A 9,867-nucleotide genomic window follows, 5' to 3' on the forward strand; every position below is an offset into this window, starting at 1 on the left:
CCCCCCTAGGAAGAAAAACATTTCGCGCCCCCAACTCCACAGAACCACAACCAAACATGAACACCTACGCCTACGTATGAGAGCAAATGTTTTAGTCGCGTCTCCAAAACATCTCACACACGCAGCATGTGTCCGTCAGTATTCCGCGCTGTGCTCACCTGCGTCACGAGTTTTTTTTTTAACAAATTGCAGCGTATTTCTGCCACCCTCCCACATGACAACGAATTAAAGCTGCTACAACAATGATGCACTTAACACCAGCCCCCCTCCCCCGCTCCACCACCTCCACCCCGCATCGGCTGACAATTCCCACATGAACACCTAAAAAAAAGCAACCGCGTAAGCTAATTGTTCTACACTGCAGTTTACATGATATAATAATCAGTAATGTTCAGCTGATGTCGACGTGGTGCTTGAGCTTCGTGCACCTCAAAGTCCTCGTTCGATTCCGGGTCCAACACATGCGGCTGAACGCGATGTATCTCCACGATTAATAAAAGTTTATTCCTGCCACTATCAGGATGCACGTCTGTCTCCCCCTCCCTCCCTGAGATGGACGGAGGAAGGGCGGCTCACTCAGAGCCTACGTCACGTTTGGAGGGCGGAGCCTGTGCTTTCTCAGGACGGGTGGGGGGGATGAACAATAGTCGGTCTTTCATAGTTCCTGGTCTGTGATGCCTCCAAGAAATCAGTAAGTTTTCATAACTATTGTGTAATGGATGTTCCAAAACCCAAACTGTGCTTGTTTATGTGCAGAAGATACAATGTGAAAAGAGTTATTTTGGGCTCTTTAAAGATGATGTCTGTGTTATAGTTCTGCAGAATCAGCTCCTCTGCTGTTTGGTACGTCACCTTACATGATGCTAACAGAGCTCGCTGGTTTACTGAAGCAGCGTTCACAAAGCGGGATGATTGTTGCAATATTCAGCACTGTTTTCGCTGCAAAAACTCAAGCGGCTTATCAGCGTGATTGGGGTGTAATGTCTCTAAGTGACGCCGTAATTTATTTGGCTTCATGCTGTCCGCTGCCAACAGTTTTAGACACAGTAAACGCAGCGGTCTTTCCTCGTTTCCCGCCGTAGTCACAGTGAAGCCGAGCGCTACAGACGCTTTATATACAGTTTGTTGTCTGCACTTGATATCTCCTGCGCTGTGCTGTGTTTGACCATGAGAACGTCACTGTCAACTACTTAGTGGATGTGCAATTACACTTTATTCTAGTACGGCAACAAAAGCACGTTCCCCGAGGTCACACGCACCTCCTGGCACCGCGCTCCATTACTTGAAAAGGACTGGATTCCCGTGGAAAGCTTTGGCAGGTTGTGAAGACGCTGCCGCTGAATGGTTTTAGTGTCGGTAAGTTGTCATCCAAACGTTTTCTAGTAAGAGTGAACAGAGCCTCTTGTTAACTGTCTGGACATCTGGTTTATAATTTGAAGTTGATGTATTTGGAAGGACAAAACTTAAAATACAGCAAAATGAGCACTGTTACTTCTCTATTATATTTCCTTTGCGCGTTTAGTTTGAGTCGTATTTTGTATCTCTCTTTTCATATTTGCTCCACTCTTCCTGCCCTTTTTGTCTCTGGTATCGTGGTTGTTACATCTCAATTGTTCTCGAAAATGTCCTCTTTCTTTCTCTCTCTCCTCTCCACCCCGCCCTCCCTCTGCTCTCTCCTTTTCTCACTCTCTCTCTCTTTTTTCCACCTTTTGCTCCCTGCTCTTTCTCCTTTCTCATTCTCCATCTGTCTCTCTTCCGTCTCTCCTCTTTCTCGCCCTCTTTGCTTTTTTCTCTCTGTCTCTCCACTCCTCCCTCAATCTTCTCTCTCCTTCTCCGCATCTCCAGCTCATCCATCTTGCTCTCTCTTTCTCCCGCTCTCGTCAGTCACTCTCCCGCCATCCTTCTCTTGCTTCCACCATTGTTCGTGCTCCCTCCCTCCCTCGCTACATTTCTCTGCCACACCTCTTTTCTCCCTCTCTCTTCATCTCTTCGACTTTCTCCCAGCGTCTCTCATCCTCTCCTTCTCTCTACCTCCCCTATCGCTCTCAATGCCGTCTCCCTCTCTCCATCTCCTTTCTCCTTCTCTGTCTCCTTCCCTAACTCTCTCTCTCTCCATGCCCTCTCCCTCTTTCCTTCTCCTCTCTCCACCTCACCTATCTCTTTCCACCTCCTCTCCCTCTCGCTCCCTGCTCTCTCCATCTCCCTCTCTCCATGTCCTGTCTCTTCCCCTCTTTCTCTCTCTCCACCTCCCCTATCTCTCTCCATGTTCTATCCCTCTCTTCTTCTTCTCTCTCCATCTCCTTTCTCCCTTTCTCTCATCTCTTCTTTCTCTCCCCCTCTTTCTCTCTCTCTCCACCTCACCTATCTCTCTCTTCCCCTTTCTCTCTCCACCTCTCATATCTCTCTCCATGCCCTCTCCCTTTCTTCATCTCCTCTCGCTCTCCATCTCCTTTCTCCATCTCTCTCTCTCTCTCCCTCTTTCTCTCTCTGTCCACCTCCCCTATCTCTCACCATCTCCTCTCTCTCCATGCCCTCTCGCTCTCTCCTTCTCCTCTCTCTCTCTCTCTCTCCTCCTCACCTATCTCGGTCCACCTCCACTCCCTCTCTATCCTCTCTCTCTCTACTCTGTCCATCTCCTCTCTCTCTCCATCTCGTTTTTCTTCATCTCCTTCCTCTCGCTTCCCCTCTTTCTTTCTCCACCTCCCCATCTCTCTTCACGTTCTATCCCTCTCTTCTTCTTTCTCCATCTCCTTTCTCCCTCTCTCTCTCTCCATCTCCTTTCTCCCTCTCTCTCCTCTCTCTTTCTCTCCACCTCCCCTATCTCTCTCCATACCCTCTCTCCTCCTCCTCTCTCTCTCCATCTTCTTTCTCTCTCCATTTCCTCTTTCCTCATCTCCTCTCTCTCCCTACCCCTCTTTCTCCCTCTCTCCACTTCCTCTCCTTCTCTTTATCCCCCCTCTCTCCATCTCCTCTTGATTCACCTCCTTTCTCTCTCTTCCCACTTTTCTCTCTCTTCTCCTCTCTCCATCTCCTCTTTCTCCCTCTCTCCACCTCAGCCACCTCTCTCCATCTCCTCTTTCTCCCTCTCTCCACCTCAGCCACCTCTCTCCATCTCCTCTCTCTTTCTCTCTACCTCCTCTATCTCTCTCCATGCCCTCTCCCTCTCTCCATCTTCTCTTTCTCTCCACCTCCTGTCTCTCTCCATGCCGTCTCCTCCTCTCCTTCTCCTCTCTCTCCTTCCTCCTCTCTCTCTCTCTCTCTCTCTCCACCTCCCCAATCTCTCTCCATGCCCTCTCCCTCTCTTCTCCTCCTCTCTCTCTCTCTCTCCATCTCCCGCTCTCCATCTCAGAGGAAATGAGCTGCTGGCTTATTGGCTTATTTCCACCTGTCCCTGCGCTGACCTTTCGGATGCTGTGCCTGGTGCTCGGCTCACCTCTCCCTCCTCCTCCTCCTCTCCCTCCTCCTCCTCGTCTCCCTCTTCCCTCGCTCCCTCTCTCCACTAACACACTGGTTATATGCAGCGCTGCCATCCTCCCTTTCACACTCACTAACTCACCGGGCCAAGCAGGAGCACGGAAATACGACGAGAATAATGCTTCTGTCACCACAATCTGTGAAGTATTGACATTTGGAAATACAGAGAGTCCTGGTTTGCTTTGACACCGCCTCAGGTCTTAAAGTATATTCTAGTATCGCAGAAATCCAATGAACTCTGCAATAAGCTGTAAGTGTGGAAGTATAGGACAAAATGAGAGAGTCGTACCACAGTTTATCTGGGTGGAGTCTGCAGGTGGATTGTTGCTTTTTTTTATTAACTTGTAGAGTCCCAGCCACGAAATGAGCTTAAGACTGGATGCACCTTTTGTGATTTATATGATCTTCTTGCACATTTTTGCAGTTAACATAAAAATGACTAAACAGTGAATTATGTCCAGATCTTGAGCTGGGTTTGGTCAGAACTTTCTTAGATGGAGGATTGTCCCTGTGGTGCATGTTTTGGGTTATAGTCGTGTATTTTTTTCCAGGTATGAGACTGTTGTGAAGTGACATATGCTTTTCAAAATAAAGTGTAGATAGAAAATCAATCTCATCCATACTAGTCACCTGTTATTGTCAGATCTTAAATTGATATACCTATGTACCTTTTCTGGAATGTTCCACAAAATGGCATCTATGTATTTCTATAGAGCAGGGGTCTCCACCTTTTTTACTCCGTTGAGCGGTGTTGTGCATGAACGAGTTCAAAAGAACACGTTAATTTTTTAGTGAACTTTGAACTGAACGCAACACATTTGTAAATCAAGACCTTGAGCGTGAATTTGTTCAAATTATGCGAGATGAACGACGTACGTCACTGTTGGGGTTCAATTAAATGTATGATGAGTCATACTGATGAGTTGAGCGTCCGATTTGATTGCCCGTTCCATATCTGGGTTTCACGTGACGTCACAGGGCTACGTTTGTCAGCGCACAAAATCAGATGGAGAGTAGGAAGTGAACTGACTGGAGGAAAATGCCGATGTGTTGTGTAGTTTACGGCTGTGCCAATCGTTCTAACCGAGAGAAGGAAAAGCGATTTTTTTTAGAGTACCGAATATAGTCGTCCACAAAGGTGAGAAATGGGAAAAGCTGACAGAACAACGCCGTAAAAAGTGGATTACAAACCTGTTTGCGGTCGGGAGGAGCAGAATTTGCTAATGCTCGTGTCTGTAGTGACCATTTCGTCAAAGGTTTGTTACAAAGCTAAATTGTTTTTTGTGGTTTACCTAAACATAAATTAATCATTAACGGCTAACGACGTTTGTTGACATTAAATAGTTCAGATAGAGGTTACTGCCAATACACTGCAGTTTTTCCCATAACAGTCTATACACATAAAATAAGAGAAACACTCACCCTGGCGAAGACCAAACGATAATCATCATTTAGGCGTTTTGCACCAAGGTTGTGGACCCATCTACTGACAAAAAAAGTTACATGCCTCCAAACTTTTGTACGTCTTCATCTGTTGTCTTGTGTGTAGAACGATGTCTGAAGAGCTAAATAGTTTCGTGATATTCCTCTGCCTCGATTGTCGGCAAATCTTTTACTTCGGTTGAAAATTCTCTCATTTTCAATAAGATCAGGGTCACGCCCAATATATTTGTCGACTAACTGCTCGTACTTTTGCCTCGCTACTGGCTCTAAATCCTTACAATAAGAACTCTTCTCCATATCTGTGTTCTCCAGAGCCGTGCTTGTCGTGTTTGTCTTCACTTCCTGCCCTCCACCTGAAATTCGTGCATCATCATGATCACGTGACTGAAACCCTCCTATTGCACTTTCTCAAGGTGGAGGTTGGTTTGTCCCGAGTCCCGAGCACAAGAGAATGCAGCGTTAGTTCAGTAGAGATGAGCAATTCCAGATCTAAAATTATCTAAATTATCCCAGTGAAGGTGTATGGAGCACTTCCTGTATTATCACATGACATCACAAGTGTTTTCTGTTTCTGAGAGAAGAACTCAACCTAAATACGCAGCGTTTGTATGATAAACATAAGAATGAAAACAAAACACAACTCCAGGTCTGTTTGTGATGAGGAAAAAAACATAATAACATAGATCAGAAAATAGCCTAACATGGGAATTTCACTTAGAACTTCATTGTTAACTGCTCAGCCAAAGTGTCTTGCCCAAGCACACAACAATGTAACAGTGAGTGGATATTGTTTTTGTTTGTATAAAGTTAACTGGTCTGTATTGGCCTCATCTGTGCCACATAAGTGCACACAGAGAGGTCGGCCTGGCTATTTGTGTTGATGCGGCCGATCATCAAACATTTATAACGACACAGAGCACTATCACATGCTCCGTGTAACATCACTTATTCATTGACCCTGCCATCGCTAACCTAAATACCTTCATGTCAAGTGAGTTAATATGTACCTCGTGTCTGTTAGTATTAGCCGTGCGATTTGATGTCACGGCAAAAGTACATTTCTTCAATACTTTTTGCATTAAGGGCCCATGCTGCACTGTTTTCGGATCTGTCTTTTTTTTATTTAATGTTGTTTTCTCACCTGGAGTTTTGTTTCATTCACACAGTTTTAACACACAAATACAATTAAAGTTTTGTCAGTTTTGTGTAACACACTGACCCTGCCTCGCTAACCTAAACTTCATGTCAAGAGTTAATATGTACCTGTGTCTGTTAATTAGCCGTCGATTTGATGTCACGGCAAAAGTACATTCTTCAATACTTTTTGCATTAAGGGCCCATGCTGCACTGTTTTCGGATCTGTCTTTTTTTATATTTACTCACCTGGAGTTTTGTTTCATTCACACAGTTTTAACACACAAACCCCGAACCAAACCGAACCAAAAAGAGTCAGTTTGGTGTAATACTGGGCCTCAAAGTGACAAGTGACACATAAAACATGTATTGTTTCTCTCTCTGCATCTCACCCTCTCTTCCCATTATCTATTCTCTCTGTCCCTCTCTCTTCATTCTCTTTATGTCTATCCTTCTCTCTCTCTCCTTCTCTCTGCCCATTCCCTTTATGTATCCTTTTCTCTCTCTCTCCTCCCATTCTCTTTCTCTCTCTCTCACACACACACACACACTATTCCCTTTGTCTATCCTTCTGTCTTTCTCTCATTCTCTCATTCTTTTTATGCCTATCTCTCTCTCTCTCCCCATTCCCTTTATGTCTCTCTCTCTCTCTCACACACAAACACAGACTATTCCCTTTGTCTATCCTTCTCTCTTTCTCTCCATTACCTTTATGTCTCTCTCGCTCTCTCCCTCTCTCTCTCTCCCCATTCCCTTTATGTCTCTCTCTCTCTCTCTCTCTCTCTCTCTCCTCCATTCCCTTTATGTCTCTCTCTCTCTCTCTCTCCATTCCCTTTATGTCTCTCTCTCTCTCTCTCTCTCTCCATTCCCTTTATGTCTCTCTCTCTCTCTCTCCATTCCCTTTATGTCTCTCTCTCTCTCTCTCTCTCCATTCCCTTTATGTCTCTCTCTCTCTCTCTCCTCTCTCCATTCCCTTTATGTCTCTCTCTCTCTCTCTCTCTCTCATTCCCTTTATGTCTCTCTCTCTCTCTCTCTTTCATTTCCCTTTATGTCTCTCTCTCTCTCTCTCTCCTCTCTCTCCATTCTCCTTTTCTCCTTCTCTCTCATTCCTTTATGTCTCTCTCTCTCTCTCTCTCTCCTCTCTCTCCATTCCCTTTATGTCTCTCTCTCTCTCCCCATTCCCTTTATGTCTCTCTCTCTCTCTCCTCTCTCCATTCCCTTTATGTCTCTCTCTCTCTCTCTCTCTCTCTCTCCATTCCCTTTATGTCTCTCTCCTCTCTTCCCATTCCCTTTATGTCTCTCTCTCGCTCTCTCCATTCCCTTTGTCTATCCTTCTCTCTCTCTCCCATTCCCTTTATGTCTCTCTCTCTCTCTCTCCATTCCCTTTATGTCTCTCTCTCTCTCTCTCCATTCCCTTTGTCTATCCTTCTCTCTCTCTCTTTCGCTCTCTCTCTCTCCATTCCCTTTGACTATCCTTCTCTCCCCCTCTCACTGTCTCTCTGTCTCTACCCCTTCTCTCTCTCTCTCCATTCCCTTTATTTACCCTTCTCTTTCGCTCTCTGACTGTGCCTCTCTCTCACCCCGCCCTGCCCTCCTCTCTCTCCTTCTTTCTCACACCATTCCCTTTAGGTCTATCCTTCTCTCTCCTCCCTCTCACTGTCTCTCTCTCGCTCTCTCTCTATCTCTGCATTCCCTTTATGTCTGTCCTTCTCTCACTCTCTCTCTCTCTATTTATTTACCCTTCTCTTTCTCTCTCTGATTGTGCCTCTCTCTCACCCTGCCCCGCCCCGCCCTCCTCTCTTTCTCTTTCTCTCCCTCTCCATTCTCTTTATGTCTACCCTTCTCTCTCTCCTCCCTCTCTCCATCCCTCTGGTCCAGTCTCACCCGTTCCCCTTAATATCCCCCTGAATCATTTGGCTGTAACTGCACATTGACACTGCGCTTCTCATAAGTGACCAGGAAGTGGGTTATACAATTCCAGGGCCCCCCCGGCGATGCCCCGACCCCCAAAAGCACTCAATTAGCGTCTCTTTTATCTCATATTGCTTTGGTCCCACATTGTAGCTGACTTCGCTGGGAGACAGAGCTCTGCAGATAAACCCAAGAAGCAGCTAAATGAGATATTCGCCGCCGCAGACGAAGGCCTACAAAATAATTAGCGAGCAAAGAGAAAAACTGCCAACAAACAGATCTGTGCCCAGGCCAAGGACTGTACGAGAACACGATTCTATGAGAAGTGAGTCACCGTAAGTCAGACCTCTGATTAGGTAAGAATGGATCAAATATATTACATCATATCTGAAAAGGCAACTCTTTTTATTTTATGCCTTGCTAGAAAAAAAAAAAAGAAAAAGAAAAGAAAATCATATAAAACTAAAAAAATATTAATACCATAGACCACAGGTGTCAAACATACGGCCCGGGGGCCAGATCCAGCCCTCCAAGACCTTTAATCTGGCCCTTGGCTGATTTTCTACTAAAATATTGGTAATTTTCTGCGTGGCTTAGCACAGCAGTGTCTCCAGCGTCTCTGTACGTGGCTCCTCCCACCAGTGCAGCACAAATGAAGACTTGTCTCTTTCCAAACGCTCTTAAAGGACGATCGTTTTGACTGTTGACCGTGACACCCTCATCAGAAAAATGTCCAACATGAGAAAAGCGGAGCCGAGTGCAGAATTTTCCAAGAAAAATTGACTTATTCCTATTTACATACAAGTTAAAGTTAAAACATTGTGTTGAAATTGGATTTTTCTTAAAGTTTCAGGTTGTTCATAATATTATAATATTTTGTGAAAGAAAGACTTCATCAATTAAAAAATATTTCTGTAATAGATTTGCGTTTCTCTGCACAAATATTTGAACTTAATGTTATTTTTGGGGTTTATATGACAGGAGTTTTCTGATCCGGCCCCTTTGAGATCAAAGTAGATTGGATATGGCCCCCGGACCAAAATGAGTTTGACACCCCTGCCATAGACTGTATAAAGCAAAGGCAGTGTTCAGCTCCAGTCAAATGAAGCTCATCCAGGCTACAGATATGGGACCAATTGATTAACCCCTGGCGTACAATGACCTCAGGTATGGTGCGGTTCGGGTTTGGTGCGGTTATACTGTGTATGCCCCACTGACTGCGGTCTCTGTTGCTGCACAGTCATGGCGAGCTGCAGACTGACTGTGGAAACTCTGCTCCCAACACAATATTCGAGGGGACTCACGCTCTAGTCGGGAGTTCACGCAATAGATTAGCGTGTACAAGAAGTCTTGTTGGTAAACAACAGCAGCATTTCACACCACTTTCTCACACCTTTGGATACCACTTTATCGTGCTTTTGGATATCTACTATGAGCAAGTACATTTGCGAAGTACCAGGAGTGTGCAGGGATATTTTATGCTGAAAATACACTGGATCTGTCTGTTCTGTGCTTCTGATTTCCTGTTTTGCTCATGTGATTTTGCCAACTTGATGTCAGAGACCTCTAGCCAGGCTGGCACAACCTAGTGTCTTCACTCAATTTTATTTCTCTCCAGCGACTTGGTGAGGAATCGGAATACATTAGGCGGTTTGCAAGAACCTCGTAAGTGTGAGTTTTGGCACCAGCCAATCAGCAAAGAGACAGTGTGGTCAACGATTCCCGAGATTGAGGATTTAAAGCTGAAATAAAGAGAATGTTTGGTGAATTTACTCAAGGGGAAAGCCTTCTTCATTTCCTTCTTCCTACAGGATTTGGGAAAAGCTTAATATACCAGTTAGCCCCATTAGCGGCGCATTACATATGTCAAGACCAAACAGCAGCGATTGGTTAAATGAAATAAAG

This window comes from Boleophthalmus pectinirostris, unplaced genomic scaffold, assembly GCF_026225935.1.
Source record: "Boleophthalmus pectinirostris isolate CB_2022bp ecotype Guang Dong unplaced genomic scaffold, ASM2622593v1 HiC_scaffold_21, whole genome shotgun sequence".
NCBI classification, from domain to species: domain Eukaryota; kingdom Metazoa; phylum Chordata; class Actinopteri; order Gobiiformes; family Gobiidae; genus Boleophthalmus; species Boleophthalmus pectinirostris.